The sequence below is a fragment of the Anastrepha ludens genome, chromosome 6 (assembly GCF_028408465.1).
Source record: "Anastrepha ludens isolate Willacy chromosome 6, idAnaLude1.1, whole genome shotgun sequence".
Classification (NCBI taxonomy): Eukaryota; Metazoa; Arthropoda; class Insecta; order Diptera; family Tephritidae; genus Anastrepha; species Anastrepha ludens.
This window is the reverse complement of record NC_071502.1, coordinates 27,445,242-27,472,242: the sequence shown is the minus strand read 5'-3', so window position 1 is coordinate 27,472,242 and position 27,001 is coordinate 27,445,242. Positions and strand designations below refer to the sequence as shown.

Genomic DNA, 27,001 nt, shown 5'->3' with positions numbered 1-27,001 from the left:
GGTGGTCTTTTGCCTGATATTATTTTCCACTATTAACGGCATACCTTCCTCTTTATAATGAAATAAACATCCGATCATTTGCATTAAAAAATAGAATTTTTCTTTGAATATCAAAATAACACCTCTTATTGGAAAAGTAGTAATAATCAGTAAAAACAAAAATCGATTTTTTCAAAATTCCCGACGTATGTAACGCCTTAATAGCAGCTAAAGCAAGGTGAATTGCATGCCTTAGGTGACGCCTTTAGAAAACAGTCAATTTATTTTTCGCGATTTTGACAAGTGTGACGTCAGCTTCCTTTCCGATACAAAACAAACGAACAAAGCAAACAAAAGGAGGAAGAAATATACATACATTTTCGGGGAAATTCAGTGAATGCCTTGGTAAACATATGATTTGTGAGATTTAAACTAATCAGCCTGCGATCGAAAACGAGGTGCCGTATTTTAAATTGTGAAAGCAGAAATTATCACAAAGCCTCCAAATGCAGTTTGTTTGCGTTTTTATGCAGAAGACGCCGTGGCAAGAAAGTGTGTGTGTGTGCGTATACTTCCTTGCGTTTGGTTGTTTCCACTGCTTTCGTCTACTCTTCTTCTTCACAAGCAAGTAATTTCCCTTCCTTTTGTTTGTTTGTTCATGGACTCTTACGACACAGCGAATTCGCACGGCGCAAATTATTTCTCTATCATTCTCAAAGCTACAGCATGAGCAGTAATAGATCACAAATTAGTCCCGATTTACACACAGAGACATCTGAAAAGGAGGCACTGAAAATTCCCTTTTGATATTTCTTTCGCGGTCATACGAGCGAAATTATTTTCGGCAACATTCGTTGCTTTTGATGTATACTTCTTCAGCATCTTCGGAGGTTCAATATATTCTGGAATCCGTAAAATGTTAAGTGGAAAACATTCGTCAATAGTTTGTTAAATATTTTAAGGAAGAAGGCAAACTGGATTGATTAAATAATATGGATTTTTCATTATTTATTTTCATATATAAATATATAACTTTTTGTACTTGAATAAGAAAAATTTCATAAAAAATACTTCATATATAAATACTTAAATAGAAATTAGCTTGAGTATCTAGAAATGGAAAAATAATTTCGAATTCAACATAAAAATGTCCCATAAGTTTTTTAAATCATGCCTAATTTACTAGCAAAAATCATCCAGTATTTTTCCGGCAACATTCTTCTGTTTGTCATCGCTGATTTCTTCCATTTGATTGGAAACCAACACACAACTTTCTCACACAAAAGAAGAAAACGCATGAAGCAACTGACTAAAATTGTCTCGCAGCCAACTGTAAGATTGAAAATACGAATAGGAAGCACAAAACGTGTCGCCAGTATGGGCAACAAAATCGACTCTCTCTTCCCCGTCCGTCCCTCTACAAGGAAATCGAAATTTTTCCCTTTCAAATGTTTCCCTGTGTAAATCGGCACTTATGAACTCCCAGATAGTGACATGCCTGAGGGTATTTCTAGCTGTGGCGTTACAATTGGATGAGCAAGAAAGAGAGCGGCGTCGTACGATAACTTCGCGCATGAATAATAGTGAAAATGAAAAGGAAATAAAAATGAAAATGAAACAGAAATAAAAATTAAAAATTAAAAATGAATAAAAATCAGCAAAAAAGGCATACCAAATTATTACGTCAGCAAATCAGCTGATTTGGCCGCCGTAGCTGAATGGTTTGGTGCGTGACTACCATGTGGAAGTGCACAGATTCGAATCGCTTGTCGCATTTGAGTGACAATTTTTTTTCTACCAGAGCTCGCCGTTCGGCAGGAAATGCCAAACCTCCGATTGTCTATTGACATGGAAAAGCTCCTCATAAAAATTATTTAACGATCGTATCGGATTTTAAATTGAAATAAAACAATGACAATTCAAATTGATTGCGTCATCTTTTTTATTTTTGTGTAGAACCATTCATGACACTTTTGTTTTTTAAAGATAATCCCTTTCAAATATTGGCTGCAACTGCGCCGTAATTTGACCATCCGTAAACACGAATTTTGAATAACTCACTAACGGACTTCGGTCGGCAGCTCGTGAATAACTTTAGTGATGTTGCGCTCCAATGCTTCTCTCGAAGCTGATTTATCTACAAAGCATTTAGACTCTCCACAAATAAAAGTCCAAAAGTGTGATACCACACGATCTTAGTGGCCAATTCGCCAACCCATCGGGCAATTTAGTGGTGCGAATCGATGTCGCAGTAAATCCATTATTTCACGGACTGTATGTCAAGTAGCGTCGTCTTGTTGGAACCAATTGTTTTTTGGAGATCACGGGCTTCAATTACCGGCATCTGACGTCAAAAAGTCGTTTATCATGGCGCGATATCTTTCGCCATTCACTATTACATTAGCGTCAGCTTCGTCTTTGAAGAAATATGGGTCGATGATTCCTCCAGCCCATAGGCCGCACCAAACGGTTATTTCAATGAATGCAATGGCTTTTTGTTGGTACTTCAATGGCTTCGGGTTGCTCTTCAGCCCAAATACGGCAATTTTGCTTATTTTCGTAGCCATTAAGCCAAAAGTCTCACCGCTGATCGCCATAAGTTGGTCTGAGCGCGCGATGAACACTTTTCACAGAGCGTCGGTTTTCGTAATACAATTTCACGATTTCTAAACATTGTTGAGGCGTAAGTCTTTCCATGATGAAATTTCAATGAATACTGAAAAAAATGTTGTACTTAGTTTAACAGTAGACACGCGCGATCTGTCAAATAAATCTTATTGGAAAAAGTACCTCCAGTCCGATCGCCCTTTACATGCAGTTAACGTCCAACTAAATATTGACCAGTTTTGCCTACTTATTTATGTACTTTTTAGTTTCATTTATTCTTGTATAAGAACACTGTGCATACTACAACAAAAACCATATAAAACAAAGTTTCAAACTGTCTACAAGATTTGTAAGAATCCGAGAAATTTTCAGGACAGTTTCAAGCTTCTAACTCATAAAGTGCAATTTTCGAGTAAGTCAAAAATTACACTGATTTTTGATAATTTTTTTGCACGCGTTCTTAGGCGCTTTCTCCATTTAAAGCCACTTCACATTTTTCTTATATGGAAAAAAGCACCCAATACCGTCAGTAGAAAAAATTGTCAAAAATTAACGCGATTTTTGAACGACTTTAAAGTTGCATTTTATTATACCAAAATTCAATAATCTAAAAAACTGCATACACAAAATATTTCTAAAAATTCTTAATATCACAGAAAGTTTGAAACTTCAGATGGTCATTTGTCAACTTTGGTGGTCATTTGCCGATTTTTTTAAATGTTATACAAATTTGGAAACATTGTTTTCGTTGGTTTTTGTTGTACTATGAACTATACTTTTATAAAAAATAATTTAAATTGCAAAATAAATAAATAAGCAGTCAAAACTTATCAATATGTTGTGTACGCTTTCTTTTGACGCTGACTGTATATACTTTATAAGTCGCCACCTTCTGTATTCTCCCAAATGTGATAACAGCTGATGAAGAGAGCGCTAACTATTTCACCGCATTTCAGCTCCATTTTCTATCATTCAAACGGCAGAAAAACCGCATTTATAAAATAAATATAAAAATTTTATTAAAATTATAATTAAGTGATGACGAATCAGTGACACCGCGAAATTGGTAGGGCTCCTGAAAGGAAAGCCCTGAAAAGGGATCCAGCCGCAAAGCTGGGGTCACTTAGGAAATCTGATGGCTCCTTCACGGAGAAGCAAAGTGAGGCATTCAGCTTGCTTATGGACTCTCACTTTCCAGGTAATCAGATGGGCATTGGCCGGCAACAGCCCTAAACGAAAGAGGCTGCTATCAGAGCTGCTACACCTACACTTGGCGTGACTGGTGCATTGCCAGATCTGTGGTGAATGAAGCCGCCATTCGAATGATTCTGTTATATTTCCACTTCTAAGTTTCAAACTGTATTTGATTGTGTCAACTCTGTTAATAGTCTACAGCGTCAAGGCGAATCAATTAAGGGTAGTATCCAAGGCGAATTGAGTACCTTAGGTGGCGCTATTAAAACACAATTACTATATTTTTCATGATTTTATCATCTCTGACGTCAGCTACCATCAGCTGATTTGTATTTTTTTTTTTTTTTTTCTTTCGCCATGTCCATGTGGATCTCGTCAGCGCAGCATGAAGCAAGGCGAATTCATTCTTTGCTTTCGACTTTGCCAATTCCTTGCTTTGACAATCAAATACACAAAACATTGTTTTTGGTCCAGTGCCACCACCTTTAGTGAATGTCCTGAACACATTTTTGAAATTAATATTTATATGCCACCTCTGATTTTCGAATTTCACTGATCACAAACTCACATCTGAAAAGCAACGGAATAGATTCAATGGCACGAAACCAAATTAATTTCCAAACAAATCTAAAAATGAAAAGATTCAGATTCTTTAAGTTCCCGTGAAAGTCCAAAAATTCTGAGATTCTGAAATTAAATAAAAATTGCGTCTTTATTTCATTACTATTTTAAAATTTTCATCAGCAATCACAATCCACAAATCGAGGCGAGTTTTATACCGCCTCCGAATGTTAGGTGGTTTTTATGAGGAGCTTTTTCATGACACAAATACTTGCGGAGGTTCGCGTTTGCCTGTCGAGGGCGTTCGCTATTAGAAACCCTTATTTTTATTCCGGCTTTCGCACCAACCCATTCGGCCCCAGCGGCCGCCAAAGCTTTTGAATGTATAGCCTTTTTTTTGGGAGAGGCCACTTGACAAAATAATTCCTTAATTGACGAAAAGTATTCAACAGAATCCTGAGGCTTTCAAAATTATAGCTCCCGACTGAGTTGGACCTACACCTACGCATGTGTACTCGTTTTGTGGCCGCTTAATATTCAATAAGATAATAATAAATGAGAAATAAATAATAATAATAAATAATTGAATAGCACGACACTGCCTTCCTTATACGAGTATTCGCCTATTGGCTAATGTTTCGAGGATAGATTTCAGGAATATTGAAGATTTCATAGTTCATTGGATATTCGAAATCCTGCAATTTTTTTAGTGTTGACTTTTTTAAAAGCTGGGCTCAATAATTCAAAGGAGGTGCTGAAAAGTTGAAGAGTGTTGCTGTGCATTCAAGTTCAGAAGTTAGCCCCTTTTTTCATCGCTTTCCTGGATAATACAAGTAAATAGGCTAAACTTTTTTATCAAATATATAAAATTATAGGCTTTGCCCGATCAAATCTCCGCTTAAGGGAAAAATATTAAAAAGAGCTGAGCTCTTAAAAGTTTTAAGTTCACTTCTCAAAATCTCCTAGGATAATATTTAGGTTTTTTTGGACTTTTTATCAAATATTTAAAAATTTAATTGTATAAACTTTGCCCGATCAAATCTCCGTTTCAGCGCAAAATATTAAGCAGAGCTGAACTCTATTTAAAGTTCACTTGTCACAGTTTGGTTAAAGTATAAATTTACGCGATTACTTTTATGGATTTCAACCTCTCAGGTGGCTTTTTTTGGTTGCGACAGAATTTTAAATATAGGTGGTATTATTGTATTTTTTTGTTACTAATCAAATTCTCTAATCAATAGCCCAATTTATGAAAATATGTTTAGTGTTTCCCGAGTTTAGTTTAGCTTTGACTTTATTTCACAAACTCCACTATTACTAACTTCTTCCGCTCAGCATTCGAAAGGCATAACTTTTAATCAGATTTAGAAGCCAAAATTTTGCACTCAGAAGTAAAAAAAAAACTACTGTTTCTATAGAAAATTTGGTGTACCATAGTTTTACTGATCTCTTTTGAGTGCGCAGTTACTGCACTTTTTCCGCCATCATTGAGCTTTGAGGCTGCTAGCAACTAAGGCACGTTGGTGCACAATTGAGTTTCTAAAGTAATTTAGATTCCTTGATAGACGAAATAAGTACCAAAATCTCTGAGAAATAACTCAAGCAATATTTGTTTGTTGTATAGTAGAGTTTCTCCTTCAAATTACCCCTTATATACTTTGACTACAGTGCGCTTCGTGTTCGGGGCCGACCGAATGCTAGTTGCGCATATAAAGGATGGTTAAGTTTCAAGGGCCGGTGTTGATGTTGAATAAAATACAATTTTTTAAAGAAATTATTGTCATTTCTCTTTATTATGATAACATTGATTTGGTTCAATTACGTATGGAACAAAATATTGACCAAATGGCCGCTACGGCCTCAGCGATGCACCTCCATCTGATGGTCCAAATTTTCGATGACGCTGAGGCATAATTGAGGTTCTATGCCATTAATGTGCCGAATTATCTCATCCTTTAGCACTTGAATTATTGCTGGCTTATCCACTTACACCTTTTCTTTCAAATAACCCCAAAGAAAGAAGTCCAACGGTGTCATTGACGTTTATGTGAGGTTCACATTCAACATCGACCCTTGAAATTTAACCACATATTGACGTGACAATTAATTCCAAAAAAATTCAGTTGATATTTGTGCAGCGTTTTTTTTTTTTATTTAAATAGCAAGAAGAATGTCAGGAGCGCTTTGAGCGCAAAGATATACTTCGCTTCTGAGGCATTGGAGGAATTTTTAATTTTTGAGGAATTTTTAATTTTTGAAGGAATTTTCAATATTTAGTAGAATCATCCTGTTTTGGCGGAATTTTTAATACATATTTAATAGAATCACAAAGTAAAAGCACACGAGAAATGACTTAGTCGTAGCGGAATGGGTGGGTGCGTGACTACCTGTAAGGAATGCGTAGATTCGATTCTCGTATGAAACAGCAAAATGTTAGAAAATGTTGTTTATAATAGCGGTCGCTCTTCGGCAGTGAATGGCGAATCTCCGCGTGTATTTCTGTCATGAAGGAGCTCCTCATAAAAATCATTTGCCGTTTGGAGTCAGCTTAAAACTGTAGGTCCTCCATTTGTGGCAGAACATCAAAACGCACGCCACAAATAGGAGGAGAAGCTCCTCATAAAAAATCATTTGCCGTTCGGAGTCATCTTAAAACTGTAGGTCCCTCCATTTGTGGCACAACATCAGAACGCACACCATAAATAGGAGGAGAAGCTTGGCCGAATATCTCACAGCAGTGTATGCGCTGATTATTTATTTTATTTATAGACTAAGTTGTCAGTTTTGATCACAACGACGCATTGACTTTGACTACACCATTCCATGCTGCTCTCCATACTCTCCGTATTTGGCATTCTACTACTATTTAAAAAGATTATCTAAAACGTGATATTCTCTGATGGAATTATACTCACTTCAGAAACAAAAATACTAATTAAGTTGTACCCCGAAATTCCCCATTACTCTTAAGCCCTTTAAACATTTTTGCACTACAAATTGTTTCCGACCCCCCCAGCATTGTCGGAAAGCAAAAAACGCAGCTCAGTGGCGTATGCGCATGATTTTTGAAAACTTTGACATTACTTTTTTGTTCACTTATATAAATTTAGAAAATATGTTAGCATAATTTAGAAAATACGATCTGAATCTATCTGCAGTAGTAGACATACAGACCTATGAAAATATTTAATTATTATTGTATGCGTAAATGATAAGTTTCCATTGGAAGGAAAAAAGTGGTAAAAAAGAAGGAGTAAAACACCAATTCAATGTGCCATGCCATTTTTGTGTATTACAAACACACATATAAATATATACAAACATAAATAGGCATAGAAGTAGGAGAATGCTTAGCAAAACTTTACTATTGCACTTATAAAACTTATTGAACTTATTTACTTATTAACTTACTTAGTTAACGGCAACTCAAAAAAAAACAGAACTGTTTGAGGCAGCAAATGCAATACTTAAGTAAATATTGTAATTTCTTTTAAATTACAATCAAAATACAATACAATTTGTTCGAAAAATTTACTTAGAAGTCCACCAGCAACAATTACTTTTACTCAATTGTATTGAAGTGACAGAGAAAGGGAAAATATTATTGTAAAACAAAACGAATATAAGAACTTAGTTGAATTGAAGTTGTTGCAGAGAACTCAGGACAATTTTCACAAAGTTAAGCAAAAATATTCAAAGATTAAAGAGAAATTAATCAATTAAAGTAGATATTAAAAATAAATAACTCTCGCTAATATCTGCGTCTAACTGCCCGTCAAACGCGTTGCTACCAACAACAACAACAACACTAATTCAATGAAAAGTCAAAGCGAAAATGCACCAGCAACGCAAAAAGCAAAGCAAAACCAGTAAGACTGTATATATGAAAAATTATATGTAAAAAATGGGAGCAAAAATACAATACTAGATAAAATATGTTAAAAAATTTTACATTATTCTATGGGAAAATTGTTACTTTTGATGGCAGGCTTATAAGTGAATAGAAATTTAAATAAATATCTCGAAAATGCGTTTTACTTGCAGGTCTCACTTGTAGGTACTTGGTTACTTTATAGACTTTCTTGTGCAAAACTATAACGCGGAAGCGAAATTCAAATAAAATTTAACGCTTCCTTTATTACTATTTAAAATATAAGTAAAAAGAAAAGCGTAAATTTAAAGAACAAATTATTTGGAAAAACAAAAATTATTCAAAACACAATTACTTAAAAAAAATATTTTAAAATGCATTATTCCTAAAAAAAATGTTTGGAAAAAAAAAATTATTTAAATAAAAATTATTAAAAAAAATTACTTAAAAAGAATTATTAAGAAAAAAAAATTTTGAAAAAAATTTATTTGGAAACAAAAATTATTTTGGAAAAAAATTTTTTTTTTTTAATTTTAGAAACCAAATTATTTGGAAAAACCAAATTATTAAAAAAAAAATGTTTGAAAAAAAGTTATTTAAAAACAAATTTTAGGAAAAAATGATTTGAAAAAAAAATTTTTTTTAAAATTTTAGAAAAAAAATTATTTGGAAAAAAAAGTTATTTAAGAAAAATTGTTATTTTCGCGAATAATCCGCCTCAGAAATATATGAACAAAAAAGTTGTTTTCAATTATGTTTTAGAAAAAATTCGGCTTATAAATTCTTGGAAAACAAAATTTAATTTGAAACAATTTTAGTTTTGAAAATAATCGGCCTAAGAAATACAGTGCACTCCCACTTAAGCGGACACCTAAGGGACTGAAAAATTTGTTTCGCTTATGAGAAAAGTGTAAACAAAGTTTCGTAAAAAAATCGGCGTAAACATTTTTAGGAACGAGATAATTTGGGGAAAAAAATTATTTTGAAAAACAAAAATTATTTAAAAAAAAAAAATTTTTTTTCAAATATTTTGAAAAAAAGACTTATTTAAACAAATTAAAAAAAAAAATTATTTGGAAAAAAAAATTATTTAAAAACAAATTCTTATTTTCGCGAATAATTGGTCTCAGAAATATATGTACATACAAAAAAATTTTTTTCTATTTAATTTCCAAAAAAATGCCCCGTAAAAATTCTTGGAAAATAAAATTTAATTCGAAAAAAATTTTGTTTTGAAAATAATCGGCCCAAGGAACACCTAAGGGACTGAAAAATGTGTTCGCTTTTGAGAGGTGGCCGCTTATGAGAAAAGTATAAGCAAAGTTTCGTAAAAAAAATCGACGGAAACATTTATAAAAAAAAAATTCTTAGAAAAAAAATTATTCGAAAAAAAGAGGTTGTCTGTAAAGTCGGTTTACTGACGATAGTTTAATGTGACAACGTCATAAGAAAATATTGATGGAATGGTTGCAATTTTCAAAACAAATAGAGGAGGAGGTAAATGGAATTGCAATGGAATAGGTCAAGTTACTTTACACAAACGTGAAAAATGACGAAAGATTTATCAAATTCATGAAAGATATCTTCAATTTCGATTGTGCATCAGACGTTAATAAGTCAACAACACTAAGAGGCATCATCATCGATTTGACTTTCTCAAGACATATTACACTTGAAACACTCCCTTTCATTTCCTATTTTTCCTATCATCGTGTATTCTCAACAGAGAAATGGTTCATTACCATGCACACAGGAAGAAGGCATATGCAAATACAAGTATATGAATTTATATACAAATGCGCATATACATACATATACATACATTTATATGCTCACTCAAGTAGGACAGAGCCAGATGTCGAACGTTGCTGAACGCGGGGGCCGATTGTGCACTTTGTCGTTCGTTCCGCGCTCTCGCTTGCAGTTCAAGCATATTAGCTTACATTTGCTTGCGTACGAAATAGATTCGTATATTTGATATGTCCATAGGATTTGTATGCATCTTTACATATAGATTTATTCTTTTTGAAAATTGCGCGAAATTGTATATGTATATGCATGTCTTATAAGGTATGTGGTAAATATTACCATACATTTTTTCCTTCATATATAATAAAAAAATTAATAATAATAACATTAAAACAACAGGTATTATTAACAAACTTGGTTTTATTTTAAATTCTTCAAGTGAATCAAATTAATAATAATCAATAAGAAGGCATATGCAAATACAAATACGTGAATTTATATATGTACATATGCGCATATACATACATATATACGCTCACTTAAGTAGGAGAGAGCAAGATGTCGAACGTTGCCGTTCGTTTGCTCTGTTTGCTTTGTCGTTCCTTCCGCGCTTTCGCTTGCAGTTCATTCAATGCAATAAGCAAGGTAACGGCAATGAGCAAGGTAACGACATATGAGCAAGGTAACACTAATGAGCAAGGTAACGACACATTTTTTCGTGCGTGCAGCCTGTTAAATCGAATTATAAGACGTTATCACATAAAAAAATTTTTAAAACAAAATTTTTAGAAAAAAAATTATTTGAAAAAAAAAATTATTTTGAAACAAACAAAATTTTTAATATAGAAAAAAAATTATTTGGAAAAAAAAAAATTATTTGAAAAAAAATTCTTATTTTCGCGAATAATCGGTCTCAGAAATATATGTACATACAAAAAAATTATTTTCTATTTAATTTTCAAAAAAATGCCGCGTAAAAATTCTTGGAAAATAAAATTTAATTCGAAAAAATTTTTTTTTGAAAGTAATCGGCCCTAAGGGACTGAAAAATTTGTTCGCTTTGGAGAGGTGTCCGCTTATAAGTAAAGTGTAAAAAAGTTAATAATATATGAGGTCTGACGTGTTATGGGAGGGTTGGCCGCTCAAGAGAAAATATGTTAAAAGAATTCTTCAGGATTTGATGTATGTACTGAAAAAAGTTTTCGCTTAAAAGAGGTGTCCATTAGGAGAGAGTACACTGTACTTGCAAAAATTTTAACAAATGTTATTTTCCAAAAATAGAAAGCAAAACATTAAAAAAATTTATAAATTCCAAAAATAGTTTTTTAGATTTTTTTTTCAAAATATAATAGAATCAGCATTAAATTTGAAATTTGAAAAAGTTCATTTTTAGATTTTTTTCCGAAATATAATCAGCATTGAATCTAAGAGAAAATAAAACAAAACAACAAACTTCCTTTTACAAAACCAAAAACAAAAACGCAAGCATTTAATAAAAAATAATAATTTTTGGTGCCGAAAAGCGCATGCATTTTTTAAAATAATTACAAAAAACAAATACAAAAAACAGAAAAAAAACAAATGCGCATACAATTTACAGAAAATACAAATTTTTCCCCCAGCTAGAGTGTGATTAGTAATGAAGGTCAATTACAAAAGTAATGTAATGTTGTTCATAATGCAATGCAAACGTTGAAGAATTTGAAATAAAAATGTGAAAATTGTGAAAAAGCAAAACTACAGATAATCGAAAAATAAATTTATGTAAGGTAGTTAAATCGAATTGTTGAAACAAATCTAATGTGAATGTATGTATGTAGAATAGAGCTACAAATAATGTATTGTATTGTAATAGCTTGTAATGGTTAGTAATTATTACTTAAATAGAAATAGAAAGAGAAAAACAAAAACGAAAAAGCAAGAAATCGCATATTATTGCATATTAAGAATGTACTAAAAATTTATTAGCAAAAACAAAATATTTACCTACTCGTAAAAATGTTTTACTTCCAACTTGCAAAGTTTTACAACGCTACTAACACATTTACTTATACACATTTGCTTATTGCTTATGTATGCATTTAAAGCCCTGTTATTCTTACTGAAGCATTTGTACTGCCCAGGCGTGCAGCATCGCCCAAAGATAAACGCAAATAATCCAAACCATTTAACAAATTTTTAATTGATAATTTTTATTCTAAAATGGAGCGAAATGTTGACTCAGGGGTCGAGCATCGATAATAGACAATTTGCAGTTGTTGGCCAGGCATATTTTTAGGTTGATTTTCCATACAAAAAAAAAAAAAACAATACTACTCAAACCTGACTCTGGCCGATTGCGGTAAGGGACCAGAGTTTTTCCTCAAAGTAAATGAATTCAAAATTCAAAAAGTTATTGAATCGCCAGCGAATTTATTTCGTGCAGAAAACGGGGTTTCCCAATAAGAACTATCCTGTTTGTTTTTTAAGTAAATGCCAAGCGAGAAAATGTGCAGTTAACTAAGAAAAGAAACCAACTTCGATCCGTTTGCCCATTTGCTGGAGGACTGTCATCAGACTTTTTCTTTTTTGCAGAAATGACCGTCAGTTCTTCTTTTTCTTTCCTGTTTAGTGTAAAAACTTGTCACTCATTTAAGGAAATTTCACACTTTTTGAAGAAAAAATTAATAATTAAAAAAAAACATTGATCAATTAAAAAACAAAATGTTTAATTTTGAAAACAAAAAAAAACAATTTAATAGTTTTCAGATTTATTCACATTTTTATAAAAATTTAATAGTTTTGAACACAAAAATTATTAAAAAATTAATCTCATAATTAAAAAAAAATTAAAATTTCATAATTTTGAAAACAAATTTACTAATTAAAAAAAACCAAAAAAAGAAAAACATTTTAATAGTTTTGAAAAAAAAATTAATAATTAAAAAACATAAACTGAATAATTTTGAAAAAAAAATTAATAAAATTTCAAAAAAAAATTTATAATTTTGGAAAAAATTTAATACCTTTAAGTTACATTCAATTTTTGATAAAAATTTAATAATTAAAAAAACAAAATTACAAACAAACGCATAGTTTTGAAAATAAATTTAAATAATAGTTGTGAAAAAAATTTAATAATTAAAAAAATTAATAATATTGAAAAATTTTTAAATTTTACGTCTATTCAAATTTAAATAAAAATAAAATTTAATAACTAAGTAAAAATATTTAGTGCGAAAAAAATTTAATAATTTTTCAAAAAACTTATAATTCTTCAAAAAACTTAATAACTTTTCAAAATATTCAATAATTTTTAAAAACATTTAATAATTAATAAAACACTGATTAATTTTGAGAAATATTTAATAATTTTGAAGAAAAATGCAATAATTTTGAAAAAAAATTAATAGTGAAAAAAAAAGTCTTTAAAAAAAAGTTAATTAATATCGAAAAGAAATAATTATTAAAAAAAATTAATAGTTTTAACTAAATTTTAATAAATAAAAACAAACGTAAGCATTTTGAAAATTTAAGAATTTTGAAAGCCGAAAAAAAACAACTTCATAGTCTTGAGATGTATTCAAATGTTATTCAAATTTTGAACAAAAACATATTTACTAAAAAGTTTTGATATTTTTCAAAAAAAATTTATAATTTTAGAAAAAAACTTCATCCTTTTGAAAAAAATTTCATCATTTTGAAAATAGATTAATAATTTTGAGAGTTATTTAAATGCTAATAAAAACTTGAAAACTAAAAAAAAATATTACTCAAAAAAATTTCATAATTTTGAAAAAAAATTAGATAATCCAAAAAAAATTTAATCAATTTGAACAAAAATTTGATAATTTTGAGAAAAATTTAATATTTTTGAATAGAATTTAATAATTCTGAAAAAAATCTAATAATTTAAAAAAAAATTTAGTAGTTGTGAAAATAATTAAATGTTTTTGAAAAAAATTTAATAATTTTGAAAAAAATAACTATTAAAAAAAATTAACTAATATTAAAAAGAAATAATTATTAAAAAAAAATTAATAGTTTTAATAAAATTTTAATAAATAAAAACAAATGTAAGCATTTTGAAAAAATTTAAAAATTTTGAAAACCAAAACAAAAAGTTTGATAATTTTCAAAACAAAAAAAATTACTTAAAAAAAGTGCATAATTTTGAAAAAACAAAAAATTAAAACATTTTTAATAAATTTCAAAACAGTTTAAGAATTTTCAATTTTTTTTAAATTTGATAATTTTGAAAACAAATTTATTTAAATGCAAAAAAGGTTTCATAATTTTGAAAATATTTAATAATTTTAGAAAAGGGCTTCATAATTTGGAAAAAATCTTCATCATTATGAAAAAAATTTAATAATTTCGAGATTTATTTAAATGTTGATAAAAATTTGAAAATTTTCGAAAGAAAATTTACTTAAAAAATTTCATAACTTTCAAAAGACATTTAATAATTAAAAACAAAAATTGATAAATTTGAAAACAATTTAATGATTTTGAGATTTTTTCAACTTTTGATAAAAATTTAACAATTTGAAAAAACAAATTATTTATAAAAACATTTTCATAAAAAAAAGAATTTAATCAATTTGAGAACAATTTAATTGTTTTGATAAAAATTGTTTCTTTTTAAAAAGGAATTAATCATTTGGAAAATAATTTAATAATTTTGATACAAATTTAATAATTTTGATAAAAATTTAGTAATTTTGAAAAAAAAAGTTATTCATAACAAAAATAAAAAATCTTGAAAGGGCTTAATACTTAAAAAAATTGCAATCATTTTGAAAAAAACTTATTACTTTTCAGAAAAATTTTAATCAATTTGAAAAAAAATTTAATAATTTAAAAAAACAAAATTATTTAAAACACAAATTCACAATTTTGAGTAAAATTTAATAACTTAAAAAAATGTAATGATTCTGAAAAAAAATTTAAAATTTTGAAGAAAAGCACTATGTAAAAAAAATTTTATAATTAATATAAAAAAAAAACGTAATAGTTCTGAAAACAAATTAACAACTTGAAAATTTTTTAATCATTTTGAAAAAAAAATGTAATAGTTTTAAAAAAGAATTTAATCATTTTGAAAAAAAATTAATAGCTTAAAAAATGTAAACCTAAAAAAAATTTTCCTACTTTTGAGATCTATTCGAATTTTGACAAAATTTTTAATAATATTGAAAAAACATTTAATAGCTTATAAACATGTCAACTTAAAAAAAACTTAATACTTCTGCGATCTATTCAAATTCAATTTCAAAATATTTACAACTTTGAAAAAAAAAAAAATTTTTTTTAATTTGATAATTGTGAAAAAAAATTCTTTTTAAAATTTCATAATTTTGAAATTTTTTTTTTTATTTCATAATTTTGAAAAAAAATTTTTTTTTTTAATTTCATAATTTTGAAAAAAAAACGTAATAGTTTTGAAAAAATTTAACAATTTAGAAAATGATTTGTAATCATAATAACTTAAAACAAACTTTCGTAATTTGAAACAAATTTAATAAATTTGAAAAATATTTAATAATTTTGAAAAACATGTAATATTTCTGAGATTTATTCTTGATTGAAAATTTAGGAACAGGGTTAGTAGTGCGAAATATTTTCCTTTTTTTTATTTATTTTTTTTTGTTTTAGAATAAAAGTTGTTTGGAAAAATATTTTTTTTTTTGTAATTTTTGAAAAACAACCTCCCAGATTTATTTCTGTTTTTGTTTTTTTTTAAGCTGAGACTATTGGGCAAAAAAAAAATTTTCAGTTTTTGGGAAAATATAATTTTAGTAATTTTTACAAAAAACCCCCTTCAGATTTTTTTATCCCTTTTTTTTAATAGCTGAGACTATGCTCTGTAGACCCTGCAAGTTTTATATTGGTACTCCCATAAATTTTCGAGCTATATTCAAATATGCAGAGCGAACCAATGAAAAAGTATTTTATCCTAAGAAAACTAAAAAGTTGAGCTGGCTGTAATGAGTTCTTTAAAATCAAGTCTCGAACACTTTTCCGCACTTATCGAACGAAATTGCACAAATTGCTTGCCCAATATTGGCCGGTAGCTTCCATACCTCCACTCGCTTGTTTGCATACTTCTTCTTCTTCTTAATTGGCGCGATAACCGTTTACGCAATTTTAGCCGAGTTTAACAAAGCGCGCCAGTCGTTTCTTTCTCGTGTTAACTGACGCCAGTTGGGCACACCAAGTGAAGTCAAGTCCTTCTCCACCTTATCTTTCCAACGCAAAGGAGGCCCTACTCTTCCTCTGCTACCGCCAGCTGGTTGTTTGCCTACTGGACCCATGAAAACATGGCCAAAATCGTAAAATTGCACTAACGGCCGATTGATTTGAAAATTTGAGGAGCGAGCACTCCGATTGAAAAATTCTTCAATATGATATCTCAGGGCTTGAGATGAAGTTCCTGTCTATTTGTGGCCGTCCGATGGGACATATTTTGTTTGTTAAGTTGCTTTTTCGTTTGATTGAATTTGAGAAGCAATTTGAAGAATGCTGCACAAGGGCTAGTGGCTCTAGAAGAGTGCAAAGTAATCCTAGCAAATATATTTAGTTTTGCCCGAATATGATTTGAGTGGTGTTCGATGTTAGAGAACTGAGTGGACTCGCTTAAATTAGATTTCCCATCGCGATATTCATAAATGAAAGAGCGCAAACTCAAGGAAACCTTAGAAAACCAACTATCACTGACAGTTAACCAAAAATATACAAACAAAAAAGGATAGTTCCCACTGCACTCTCGCTTGGTTATGCAATTTCTAGAAAAGCAACAAAAAAGTTTATTTTAAAAAAATTGCCTCGGCCAACAAAAAAATTCCACAGCTGCCCAAAATCGGCAAACCAGCACTTTTAGCAACGACAGTCAACGATTCGAACCGAAAACCAAAAAACAAACTACAAAAAGTCTTGAATGAATGCATAAACTGTGAAATAGAGCAACAACATGTGAACGAAATTGGCAAAGTACCAAAACGAATAAGCAAAACCAAAAATCAAGAAAAATTTGTGTAATTAAAAAAAAAATAAAAAATACCAAAAACCAAAAAAAAACACAACTCTGCATTTTGCATACAAATATATCGAATACAATAATAATCGTACTCGTAAATAACTCAGACTAGCCAATATTTCAGTGTACTCGTATACATGCATACATACTTACAAAAACAACTTGCATTTAAACAAAAATACCGTCAATGGTACTGATACTATTTACGTATATGTAAACTGACTGTTATTCTTTTTCGATTAGCATATACAAGCATACATACAGGCGTACCCGCACACGCGCCCATGTGCGTGCTGCTGTACGCATACATACAAATGTAATGGAGATATACAAAGATATGTAGAGGATAGTTGTTAAGATGATGCCGAATTATTATTCAACTACCTGCGCAATAATAAAGTTAAAACAAATTAAAATTGTATTTGTGCATACATACATTTACAAATACATAACAAAAACAATGCATAGCTAATACGAATATAATCTTAAGCTAAGTTCCATTATAAGTAGTTTAATACTTGCAAAGTACGCAGAATTCCTGGTGCATTCAAACCAAAAAATTACAACTATTTGCTATATAAACCCTTTCGAGCGTTCGATTTTTCTAACAACTTTCAAGTGCATACTTACGTATATGTCAAAGTGGGACAAAATTAATCACCCTATCGCAAGATTTATATTTTTTACAAATGGTGTCGTACGTCAACCGCATTTGATGCCGGTGAACCAGGCCGCTGCGTTATATAAACAGCCAAGCAAAGGGGAGCGCGTAAAGGTCAAAATAAAGATTTCCTGCTCTAAAAATCAACTTCTTTTGTGCTTAGTAAAAGGAGTTAGTCAAATACAAAATTGGATGATTAATTTTGCGCCTTCTTGTATTTGAGTTTTACTAATATAGTAAGCTTTAGGCAGTCAAAGATTTTCATATGAAATAAGCGAGTTAAGAAAATCCGTCGCCCTCTCTTTGCAGGGGTATTTTTTATTTTTTTTTATTTTTTATTTTTTCTGTTACTTACTTTTAATTTGTAAAATGGCGATTTCGTGTCAAGTGATACAAAAGGACATCAACGTAATTTTGATTTAACTTATTTGTATGCTTGAGTATAATAAAAAGTAAACCGTAAAAATTGTGAAAAAAATTTAATACTTTAAATTGAATTCGAGTTGATTAAAAAATTATTCAATGTTGAAACTTTTCGTAAAGAGTTTTTTGAAAAGAAGTATCTTGAGTTCTTTTTAACGCTTTTACTAATTAATTTTGAAATTTTTCGGGGTAAATTTTAAAGAAAAAAAATTTAAAAAATTTTTTTAATTTTTAATTTTTTAGGATAAATTTTAGGGGAAAAATTGAAAAACAAAATTTGAAATTTTATAGGGTAAATTTTAGAGAAAAAGATTAAAAAAAAAATTTTTTTTTTCTCAATTTATATTTTTACAAATATGAAATTTACTTTTTAATTTAATAATTTAAATTGAATTGGAAATGATTAAAAAATATTGTTTAATGTTGAAAATTTGTGTATGGAATTTTTTGTTTAGAAATATCTCCTGTTCATTTGAACATTTTTATAAATTAATTTTGGAATTTTTTAATATAAAATATAAGCAAAAAAAATTAAAAAAAAGAGAATTTTCTTTTTATCAAAACATACTTTTAAAAATATAAAATATTCCTTTAAAAATAATTTTTTTTTTGAAAGTTTATTAAAAATTAATATTAAATTCAAACAAAATTTTTATTGGCATTTTTGAAAAATAACACCTATCGATTTTTTTTTTGTGTCTGATAACTGACTTTATGCTTTAATTAAATTTACAACAACATATACAGTTTGTCATAGTGAAGAAAAATTTAAAATTTTAGCTTTGATCGAGAACTCCAACAACAAATAAAAAGGCAAACAAAAAATTTACACACACATTCCATTACTGTACTTGTCTACGACTATTAGGCGCCAACAGTTATTAAAAACACACACACACATTTCAAAAACAACAACAATAAAAGATGTTTACTCTATTTAAAAAAAAATTATTGCATAACTGATGAAAACAACAAAAAATTCAATCTTTTGGGGTTAAAATTTTGTATGTCCTCCTTGGGCATCAGTTACCGCTTGAAGACGGCTTCGCATTGATTTAAGTAGTTTCGGAATATCTTATTCCAATGGTATTTTTTCTCACTCTTCTCTGATGAATCTTATTAATTCAGTTTTATTAGTTGGCGATCTTTTTCCTACTTTTCTTTTTAAATGAACCCACAAATTTTCGATTGGGTTAATGTCGGGACTTTCGGCGGGAGTATCAATAACTTTGGTTCAGTTGTAAAGTAACCAGGACCTGCATAAATAAGATTTATGTTTGGGACCACTATCTTGATAGTATTTGTATTTAAATTTGTTCGAATTCTCCGGGTCAACAAAGCCGAATTTTCTAATACTGGAAGTCAATTCGTTTTTTAAAATATCAAGATATACTTCCTTGGTCATTATTTCGTCCAAAATTTTGATTTCACCCACTCCCTTTGTTGATATACAACCCCAAACCACTACTGACAGGTTTCCAAACTTTACGGTAGGGATAATATTTTTGTTTTGTAGTTCTGTGAGTGGCTTACGCCAAACACTCTGGGGTCCATATTGGTAGTAGAGCATCATTTTCGTCCCATCTGAGAAAATAACGTCATCGCAGTACTCTGTGTGCTCGCTCGGTGGCAAATCGCAATCTTTTATCGGCGTTTTGTGCTGATATCAGTGGTTTTTTCCTAATCTAAAAAAAAACGAAGATATTTCGCATTGAAAAACTTAAATTTATACCTCAATCTTCAAATCTTGAATAAATATCAAAAGCATTGAATTTTTTTTTTTTAATTATTAAATATTAGTTTTAATCAATACATTTTTTTCAAAACTATAAAATTTTTGTTTTAATTATTAATTATTTTTTTCAAAATTATGAAATTTTTTTTCTCTGCAAAATTATCAAAATTTGAGTAAATCTCAAAGTTATTAAATTTTGTTTTAACTACTATTTTTTTAACGATTTTTTATTTCAAAAATTTTTTTTAAATATTTTTTCCCCATATTATTAAATTTTTGTCATAATTTTAAAATAAAGCTCAATACATTTTTTTTTGTTTTTTTTTTCAAAATATACTTTTCAAAACATGAAAAATACTTTTAAAACAATTTATTTTACTGTTTTTTTTTGATAAATTTATTTGAAATTTATTTTTGTGTTCAAAGTTAAAATAAAAAAATGTTTTTCTGGCATCTTTGAAAAACAACACCTCTCAAATTTATTTCTTATTTTTCTCTTTATTAACTGAGTCTAATTATTTTTTTGTTCAACATATGCTTTTAAAAATATAAAATACATATGTAATACTTTTAAATTTTAATTTAATTTCAGTTTATTGAAAATTTATTTTCTTTTTAACAATTTAAAAAAAAAATGTTTCTGCGCCATTTTTGAAAAACAACACCTCGTAGATTTGTTGCTCATTTTTGTCATTATAGCCGAGCCTATTTTTCAATAAATACATTTTTTTTCAATATGAGTATACTTTGTTGAAATATGATACTTTGAATATCAACCCTACAAATGTAACAATGCGTATGTCAGTTAATTACATCTCTGGTAAATATGTAATCACTATTTTGATTATACGAAAATTAAACGTTGAGTATCACACATCGTGTTTTTTATTCGCCTTCGGAAAACTCAATTTAATTTATCAGGTTATGGGACCAGATCGCGCGTGTTCAATTTAGAGTGAAGTTGAAGATTTATTTCGGCATGAGTTCCATGTACCAAATCGAGAAGCTGGACGAAAAGAATTATGATTCTTGGAGCGTTCAGATGCGTAGCGTGTTGGTGCATTCGGAATTATGGAAATATACGTCTGGGGAATGCAAGAGAGAGGATATAGCAGATGAAGGCGAAGTGGCGCAGTGGATTGCTCGCGATGAGAAGGCTTTGGCCATGATTAACTTAAGTGTAAGGCCAACGCAACTGAATTACTTGCGGCATTGCAAAACATCGACGGAAGCGTGGAAAAAACTGAAGGAGGTTTATCAACCAAGTGGTCCGGTAAGAAAAGTTTCGCTTTACAAAAAGTTGTTGAGCCTAAGAATGACAGAGGGCGAAAACGTTGCGACGTACTTAAATGTGTTTACGACAATAATGGACAAATTAGCTGAGGTGGGCTTAGAGCTAAATCAAGAGTTAGTTGCCATCATATTATTGTCTAGTCTTCCAAAAGAATTCGAGAATTTCGTGATAGCGATGGAGACTAGGGACAATCTTCCAGCGGTTGACGTGTTGAAATTGAAAGTTCTAGAAGAAGGTGAGCGTCGTGGTAACGTGAATGAGCATGCATCAAACGAAATTAACATACAGCAAGCATTTGCAGCGAAGTCGACGCAGGGTAGCGACAGAGAAAAGAAAAACGGTAATTTCAAAAATGTTACATGCTATCGCTGTGGGCAGAAGGGCCACATAAAAAGCAATTGTCCGAAATCAAACAAGTTCGTGAATTCAACGAAAGAAGATTCAGCGAAGAAGCGTCAACAACAATGTTCGTTCACTGCTTTAGGTGCAACAGACTTCGACACGTTCGGCAGAGGAAAATGGTGCTTAGACAGTGGTGCGACTGCGCATATGTGCTGTGACCGTACGTTGTTTTCGAACTTCGTGAATCATACAGAATCGATCGCATTGGCAGGGGACAACAGCATTCGTGCCGAGGGTAAAGGCGATGTTAAAATACAAACTGGCATGTGTGATTTGACATTGAAAGATGTTTTGTACGTTCCTTGTATGAGAGGCAATTTTATATCAGTTGGCCGTGCCGTCGAAATGGGTTGCGAAGTAAGCTTCAACAAAAAATATGCAACGGTAAAAAAGAACGGTGATGATATCTTACGACTCAAACAAAGCAACAACTTGTTCATGTTTGAAGATAAGCATAGCAGTTGTTTTGGTGCCATGCAAAAGCAAGCAATCATATGGCATAATAGGTATGGGCACTTGAATTATACCAGCTTGAACGAACTGGCACACAAATCTTTAGTTCATGGGATGGAAAAAATAAGTTTCTCGGAAAAGCCAGTATGTAGGACATGTATGTTATGCAAAATTCATACACAACCGTTTCCAAATACAAATGAGCATAGATCAAAGAATTTGCTAGATTTGGTGCATACGGATGTATGTGGGCCTTTTGATACACCATCGCTAGGTGGATCAAAATATTTTCTGACATTCATAGACGATATGTCAAGAAGGATATTTGTCTATTTCATAAAATCAAAAGCTGAGGTGTTCAACAGATTTGTCGCATTTTGTACTATGGTTGAGCGACAAACAGGAAATCGTATTAAAGCGGTAAGAAGCGACAACGGCGGTGAATATATAAATAAACAGTTGAATGATTTTTTCGAGAGTCGAGGCATTATACGTCAGTTGTCAGTTCCCTACACTCCGCAGCAAAACGGGGTAGCGGAAAGGGCCAACCGCACGTTGGTTGAAATGTCCAGAAGTTTGCTGGTGCATTCGGGTATGCCCGATTCGTTGTGGGCAGAAGCGGTAGCGACGGCAGCGTATTTGCGCAATCGTGCGCCGACCAGAGCGCTCAGCAATGAAACGCCTTATGAGGCGTGGTATGGCAAGAAACCATCAGTGCAGCACTTAAAAGTATTTGGTTCTGTGGCGGTGGCGTTGGACAAAACGCATCATAAGAAATTCCAACAAAAAGGCAAGCAGTATGTAATGGTTGGATATTCTCTGGTGTCAAAGGCATATAGGCTATATGATGCAGAAATGCGGCAAGTAGTCGAAAAGCGGGATGTGTTATTTGATGAATCCAAAAGCGTTGGAATGTGTAATGATGAACAAATTACATTTGATCTGGTAGATACGAATTCAATTCAAGTTAGCACTGATACAGCTGGCCGTGTAGATGACGATATCATTAATTGCGATGGCGATGGTAATGTAAGCGATGAGTATGTAAGTGCTGAAGAAGATGTTGAACGCATTGGACGTGGTAGGCCTAAGCTTTTGCGAAATGGCCAAAGGGGGCGGCCACGAAAAATATTTAATGTTTTAAGTGCTATGAGTACAAAAGATGTGTATGTGCCTCAAACATACGAAGACGCAATTGATAGCAATGAAGCAGATTTATGGAAAACAGCTATGAAACACGAGTTTGACTCTTTAGTCACAAACAATACGTGGTCTGTGGTCGATTTACCGAAAGATCAATCAGTAATTGGCTGCAAGTGGGTATATACGTTGAAGCGCAATGAACGCGGCGAAATAGAGCGGTACAAGGCACGTTTGGTGGCCAAGGGTTGTTCACAGAAATATGGCGTTAACTATTTAGACACTTTTTCGCCAGTGTGTCGATTCGAAACTATACGGCTGATACTGGCATTAGCAGCAGAATTAAAATTACATTTACATCAAATGGATGTATGCACAGCATATTTAAACAGCGAACTTAAAGAAGTAGTGTACATGAAACAGCCACAAGGTTTCACTGAAAATGATAAACCCACAAAAGTTTTAAGGTTGAACAAGGCCATATACGGATTGAAGCAGTCTGGAAGAGCTTGGAATTTTAAGCTAGACGAAGCGCTAAAAGGTCTAGGTTTTACTCAGTGTGAGAGTGAACCTTGTTTGTATAAACAGGATGTAGAAGGTAACCTATTTTTAATCCTTGTTTATGTTGATGATCTACTTTTAGCATGCCAGTCAAAGAGCGTCATGACTAAGGTTAAAGAACAAATATGTAAGACATTTGAGTGTATTGACAAGGGTCCTCTGCGTTTATTTCTGGGCATGCAAATCGATCGCGAAGGTGAACTAGGCGATATTACCCTTGGGCAATCACAATATATTAAAGAATTGTTGACACAACATGGTATTGAGGCATGTAGACCAGCATCAACACCATTGGATGCAGGTTTTCAGGTGGCATGCAATAACGAACATTGCGAGAAAGTTGATCAGATTTCTTATCAATCTACGATTGGTGCCTTGATGTGGTTAGCGATATCAACAAGACCTGACATATTTCATTCGGTAGCAAAGCTAGCACAACGAAACAAGGACCCACACCACGAACATTCGGCAGGAATTAAGCATATATTAAGGTACCTTGCATCGACCATAAACACAAAGCTTCGATATAAGGCAAGTGGTCAAGCATTAATAGGTTACGCCGATGCAGATTGGGGCGGTAACAGAATTGACAGACGTTCATACACGGGCTATGTATTCTTCTTGGCAGGAGGGGCAATTTCGTGGAAGTCAGAAAAACAAAATTGTGTAGCGTTAAGCAGCACAGAGGCTGAATACATGGCAATGTCATCGGCAACAAAAGAAGCATTACATCTAAGGCGAGTTATAATCGAAATTGGGTGTGGTGATGGTCGAACTCCAACGATATTGTACGGAGACAATATAAGTGCACAAAATTTGGCAAAGAACCCTGTGCATCATGCAAGGACGAAGCACATAGATATAAGATATCATTTTGTCAGAGAGATTGTTCAAAAGGGTGACATAAAGTTAGAGTATGTATCAACAGATAGTATGATAGCCGATATTTTAACAAAAAATTTGTCAAAAAAGAAACATACAGATTTAATGAAATTGTTAAGTTTAGAATAATGACATTCGCATTGAGAAGGGCTGTTGAAATATGATACTTTGAATATCAACCCTACAAATGTAACAATGCGTATGTCAGTTAATTACATCTCTGGTAAATATGTAATCACTATTTTGATTATACGAAAATTAAACGTTGAGTATCACACATCGTGTTTTTTATTCGCCTTCGGAAAACTCAATTTAATTTATCATACTTAATAATATGAAATTTAAAACTTAGTTTCCAAAAACAATTTTTTTTTATTTATTAAGAAAAAAATTTTTTTGTGCTAACATTTTGCAAAAACAGGTTTTGCGCAATTTTTGAAAAAAACCCTCTAAAATTTTGTTATTTTTGTCATTAATACTGAGCCTACGTTCTTTGTTTTTTATTAATTTTATTTTCCAAAATATACTTTTTAAAAGTATAAAATATAATTTTAAAAATTATTTGTTTTTCTTTTTGAAAAATTTGTGCTCAGAGTTTAAATAAAAAAATTGTCCTTGACATTTTTCAAAAACCGCATCTCTCACTTTTTTCTTATTTTTGTAATTAATAGCCGAGTCTATTTTTTATTAAGTACATTTTTTTCAATATAAGTATGCTTATTTCATATTTTTAAACTTACTTTTCAAAAACAATTTTTTTACTATTCTGGACAAAAATGTTTTTGTGTCATTCTTAAAAACAAAAAATCTCTCAATTTTATTTTTATTTTTGTCATTAATAATTGAGCCTACGTTTTTTGTTTTTCATACATTTTTTTGTTCAAAATATACTTTCAAAATTTTAAAAATTATTATTATAATTTTTTTTTTTTACTTTATTGAAACTTTCATTTATGTTCAAAGTTTAAACTAAAAATTTTCTTTTGGCATTTTTCAAAAAACATTTTTTTTTTGTCATTAATAGCTGCGTAAATTTTTTTTAATACATTTTTTTGCTCAAAATATACTTTTAAAAATATGAAATTTACTTTTTAAAAACAATTTGGTCTTTTTGAAAATTGTATTGAAAATGCATTCAAAATTATAAAATTCTGGAAAAAAATGTTTTTGTGCCATTTTGGATAAACAAAACTCCTATGAGATGTATCTTATTTTTATTATGAATAACTGAGCCTGCGGTTTTTTCTAATAAATTTTTTTGTTTAAAATACTCTTTTAAAAACAATTTTTTTTTAGTTTGTTCGCAAAATTCAACAAATTTCAAAGAAATGATCTCGAGCACTGAGAAAATATGTTATATGAAAATTTTTGTGTGATTGGAGTTAATACTTTTTTCCGAGCGCGGGTACAAAAATTTATATATACCTATTTTCTTATTTTCATAATTTTCTAGGAGGATTATATTTTTGTCTTATTTTTATAAGTTCTTAGCAGGATTAAGCAATGGGTCTACAGCAGGCCTAGGGGTGTCAAACGACAACCACTATACCTACCTAGCAGGATTATCAATTTTTTCTTATTTCCATAATTTTATATATTTATAAAAATTTATTGTAAGACAGCAGCCGATTTTCTTCGCATATGAAATATTTCTCAAAAGGTTTTAACAGATTTTTTTGTTTTTTTTTTTTGCTCTTCTCACAACTCGAAAAGAATTTTATATAGCAAATAATGCAGAATCTGTTGCAGTATCTCTCATAACTTTCAATATTTCAAAACTAACTGAGGCATTTATTGAATATTACATTGTATTCCAAAGCAGTATTTATACTCTACTTATACTTATATACATGCGATGCAAACATACATACATACGCTGAGTAAAAATTTGGGCAAAAAGAAAAATGAATAAAAAAATGTAATTAATATTGCTAACAAAAAAACAAAAAACAACAAAAACAAAAGAAAACAATATTATAAATAATCTTCAAACTTTACTGAAATATAATAAAAAATAAAAGTAAATAAATAAAAAAAACTAACCTAAACAAAAAATCTCATACATTTTGGCAATGCCTACTCTCTGTAGTACACCCACAAGATGTTTATGATTTTAGCAAATACACCAACCATCGTACACATACACGCAATTATGCGTCTATCACCATTTCACACGCATACACACACACACAGGCATGCACGTGCCAGCGGATTTCGAAAAACTAGTAACTAAAGCAAGGAAATTTCGAAACATCTCAAAACATCGACTATGCAGTCATACATACATAAATACACACATATATAGGCACTCATACATATGTATATGCATACAAATGCACACAATTGGAAGTTTGTAAAGCACACCACCACAGCCCCTTGGCAACATGAAATGCAATACACAAATTTTGTAATTTTCATCGACAAGAAAACGCTAATTGTCGTGCCCTGGCAAGGCATTCATAAAAACAAAA

General features: G+C 30.5%; 1 protein-coding gene across 3 annotated transcripts in view; it reads left to right on the top strand.

Annotated features, from left to right (window-relative positions):
- Positions 1 to 27,001, top strand: part of LOC128867922 (plectin) — a 226,479-nt gene that overhangs the window by 152,267 nt on the left and 47,211 nt on the right. The window lies entirely within an intron of this gene.